The 4,514-nt window shown below is 35.1% G+C and overlaps 1 long non-coding RNA gene across 2 annotated transcripts; it reads left to right on the top strand.

Moving 5' to 3' along the window:
* On the top strand, window positions 1,349-4,058 carry LOC109836025. Of its 2 annotated transcripts, XR_002245784.1 has the most exons (4): window positions 1,349-1,442; window positions 2,587-2,667; window positions 2,883-2,954; window positions 3,980-4,058. It is a non-coding gene; the product is annotated as an uncharacterized LOC109836025 (long non-coding RNA). The 2 variants fall into 2 exon arrangements; XR_002245785.1 differs by lacking the exon at window positions 3,980-4,058 and having other exon boundaries at window positions 2,883-2,968.

The following is a 4,514-nucleotide window of genomic DNA, read 5'->3' as shown; positions in this document are numbered from 1 at the left end:
CCGCGCTGCTTTTATTTACGCGTATTGTCCTACGGAGGCCCATACTTCCGCCCCTATTGTTTTCCAATTTATTTTTACAACAACAAATTAGGGTTAATATTTTCGCGAAACAGAGGAAAAAAACAACCCCCCCACACACAAATCCCCCGTTCTTTCTCTCTCATCAGAAATCCCAAATCCCTCAAAATCCCCAAATCCCCCGTCGGAGTTCGTCGCTGCCCCAAATCCCCCGTCGGAGTTCGTCGCTGCCCCCAAATCCCCCGTCGGAGTTCGTCGCTGCCCCCAAATTCCCCGTCGGAGTTCGTGCGCCGCGTCGGACTTCGATCCCCAATCGCGGGAAAACTTCGATCCTCTTCAAAGGTGAAGTCTCTCTCTTTCTTTCGCTAAGAATTTTACGTTATTTTTCTTATAATTTCTGCCTCGAATTTGGATTATTTATGGATTATTCTCTCTCTCTCTCTCTCTCTCTCTCTCTCTCTCTCTCTCTCAATTGTGAGCACAGATAAGCAGCCTGATTTATCTTTTCAAATGGATGTAGATCCACATAAAAATTATCCGATATGGCTTCACCTTGCTGAGATTGATCCCAGAATATCAAGTGAAGGACAAAGGATCTTCGATATATTGATAAATGGTGATATTGCTTTCAAAAATGTTGATATTATTCATAGTACTGGGGAACATAATACAGCTCTTGTGCTGAATAGAACTATTGTGGTGAGTGGGAAAACTCTGAATGTTACCTTGCGCCCTTCAAGGGGAAGTCATGCCATCATCAATGCAATTGAAGTTTTTGAGGTCATTGCAGCAGAGCTCAGAACTTCATTTGAAGAAGGTATGTCTGCCGGCTTACTATAGAAAAATACATCAGTTCTTTAATGCACATGAGAAGTAATATTCTTTGATTTAATGCTTATATTTCATGATTACATATGGTGTTCAGTTCATTAGTTTCATTCCTCTATATACCCTTAGTATTATCTCATTGGAAAAACTATCGGCTTCCGTTAGTAATAGATAACAAATGTATCGTAATGTATCTTGTTGACATGTTATATGTTACTAAGTCATTTATACAATGGACAAAGTGATTAACATTACTTTCCTAACATTTAGCTATAATCCTTTATTTTTGTATAAACAGGTTAATAATGATTATTAGCAGTTTTTATTCTATCTTGGGTAGGAACAAAATGTGTTATTTGAGGGGTCTCTTTTCTGTTATTATTAGGTTTTGCTAAACTAAATGTTTGCATTATTTTCTCTAACTCATTTTCAAATGGTATTTTAATAGTTAAAACTTTGCTAGTGTTGAAGAACTCTTTGGGGCTTCTACTCCGTCTTGGCTGGAATGGTGATCCATGTGTTCCCCGGCAACATCCTTGGAGTGGAGTGGACTGCCAGTTCGACAGAGTTAGTGGCAAATGGAACATAGATGGATTGTACTTTCTCGACCTTGCATTTATTTATGATCTAAACAATATCTTACTTTAATTTCAAAACTTTCTTTCCTATGCTATACCTTTCCCTATCTGGATTTAGAAAAACAACAAACAGAGTTTGTTATGTTTGAGATGAAATCAGACTTGTTTTATTTGGAATTTATTTGCAGTTTTTAAATAAAATGTGTTTCCGAAGCATGCGTATTTGGCTTGTAAGTTTGAGTCCACAGGAATATGTGTCTAATCTTATAAGTAGGTACATATATCCGCATGCGAATATGCTAATAAACAAATGCAGGTCTTTATATGTGAGAATTTATAATATAGAGTTTTTGAATGGGTAATATATGCACCCCTGGTCTTAATTTAATGTTAACTGCAAGAATTGTAGCTGTACATATTTGGCATCATACTCACCCCTTTATTGTTAACTTCAAGAATTGTAGCTATGCATATTTGACGAGAAACACATTTACTAGAAAACTTACATGTAAATTCAGATTCTGACATAGTAATGGTCCATTGGTCACCCTATCATTAGCTAAACAGGTGCACCTTACCTGCCTAAGCCAGATGGGCTTTAATTGCTTGCTTTTGTCCAAGTTTTAGGCTTTTCTCATTGTTGTTCATGTTACTGTCATAAACATGAACCTCATAGGTCATGACAAGGGAGGTCAGGCCTATTCATGCCTTGAGTAGGAAGAAATATACTCATTGCATGTGGCACCTTGGATTGTGTTTTCCCTTTTTCCCCCTTAGGTCGACCCTCAAAATGCGTTGTGTGTGTGTGCATATCAACTGCTACATAACTTTACTGCAAATATTTGCTTCTTGGTCTATTCGGCATCATATCAAAATGCATAGTAAAATAGGAATTGCTTCATAATTTGAGTTTCTTTCTCACAAGTGGCACTCATGTACATGCATATATACATACATCGATATAATGTACAACATACTTCGTTTCTCACTATGAAGCATTTTTTGCATGTATTGATGTCTGATGATGTCATGCTCCTACATGTGAATGGTTGTGTACTTTTCAATAAAGTATTATATGTAAACACAATAAACATTACAATTACCTATTTGTCATTATTTGTCTTTTTTTGCTTAAGTGACTGAATATTTTCTGAATTTGCAGAGGTTTAGAGTCTTTAGACAACCAAGGTCTAAGAGGTCTCTTGCCAGAAGACATATCTAAGCTGCATCATTTGCAAAGCATGTGAGCTTACAAGTTACTTTTACTTTATTTTATTTTCTGTATGCTTGTTCAGTAGTGTTACTTCTGTTTATGAAATTTTGTCATGTAATATCTAGCAGTAACTTCAAGATCCATTATTTAGTACTGTGGTCTAACTCCAAAACAGACTATGGATAGTATTAGTTATTAATGTTTATCATAAATGGAAATGGTAACAGATCTCCTGTTTTTAACAGAAACTTGAGCGGGAACAGTATACAAGGGCAAATTCCCCATTCTCTTGGTACTATAAGTGGGTTGCAGGAATTGTGAGTACATTATTGGTATCCTTGCTGCCTTTACAATTCTCTACATTTCATTGATATCTTAACCATATTTGGTATAAATTTCTAAACTTGAGTTGTTCATTTGTATATTTATTTTATTTTTATTTTTAATTTTCTTACCAGGATCAGCCTTGATTTAAGCTGTTCATTCGTAATTGTTATCGATGTATGTTACATATAGCTAAGTTCCTTTAGAAATTATTGTTATTTAAGATCTCCAGGTGAACTTTGGAATTTCTTATGTGGATAATGATAAAAGAGTATCTATTTCCTATATGCTCCTTGCCATATTATACTGGCTCTGGACTTCAGACTTTACGGTAATGCCTATGATACAATGGATATCAAGCTATAGCAGCTATAATAGATATGTTGTTCCTCTTAACTCTGTCTGAAATTGGGTGCGTATGAGAAAGATCATAAGTGATAAAAAGATTTACTGTGAGTATAAATTCATAGAAACATATAAATGGATATGGAGCAACCATTCGCATGTTTTTCTATAGTTCTCTGCCATGTTCCAAAACCTTCTTTTTTCTAGTAGAATATTGATACCCATGTTTCTTCCCATTATCAGAAAGTTGTGCTCTTTCTTTTCTCTCTAACATCTGGTATGTGCTTGTTTCAAATTAAGAGGCTTCAACTACATGCCAATAATGTATTTTCTTCCTTTTCTTTTCTGCGTGTGCATGCACATGAAAGTGAGAGGAGAGGGAGAGCAGAAAATTTTGGCTCATTATCTATTTTCTCATTTCTCTTATAAAAAGCATTAGTATGCAAACTTGTTTATTTAGTTTATGCATCAGGAAAATGTTCTATGTTAGTAACCAACTTTTTAACATGTTTTGAGAGACCTGTCTTATAATGACCTCAATGGTTCAATTCCGGAAAGTCTTGGCCAGCTTACATCATTAAAAATATTGTAAGAGAATTTGCTTGAATATTGAATTCCTAACACTTTCTTGCAGCTAACTAGCGGTTAACATCCTGCTCAAACTTTTCTCTAGGAATCTAAATGGAAATTCTTCGTCTGGAAGAGTTCCTGCTGCTCTTGGAGGAAGGCCTCTACATGGAGCTAGTTTCAAGTAAGTAATTATCCCCATGGCAGTAGTTACCAATTTCGTATCTTGCCTTGATCACTTTACTATATTTCTCAACTATTATGCATATGTATGTAATGTTATGCATTTACTGATACATATGTATACTGACATTGGTCATATAAAAATACCTCATAGATTGAGCTAAAAAAGATAAATTAGAATCTCAAGTTCTGTTAGTTCTGGGTTACCATACATCTGAAAAATGCTTGTACAATTCAATATAATTTTCGAGAAACCTGCTTGTATCAGAGTTTGTCAAACCATCTCAAATGTCAAAACATCTCAAATTAGCGGTGAGTTTGAAATTTAATCATTTGTATTTAGACAAGTAATACATGTAAAAAATTGCTTTACTTCATATTGTGTTCATTTTGGCTGTTGAAGTGAATTCTTTTTTCAGGTTAAGATCTTACGAGAATTAACGAGTTTGGTTGAAACC

Source organism: Asparagus officinalis, chromosome 4 (genome assembly GCF_001876935.1).
Source record: "Asparagus officinalis chromosome 4, Aspof.V1, whole genome shotgun sequence".
In the NCBI taxonomy this organism is placed as follows: Eukaryota; Viridiplantae; Streptophyta; class Magnoliopsida; order Asparagales; family Asparagaceae; genus Asparagus; species Asparagus officinalis.
Note: the sequence above shows the minus strand (reverse complement) of the source record. Positions and strands in the feature narration are given on the sequence as shown.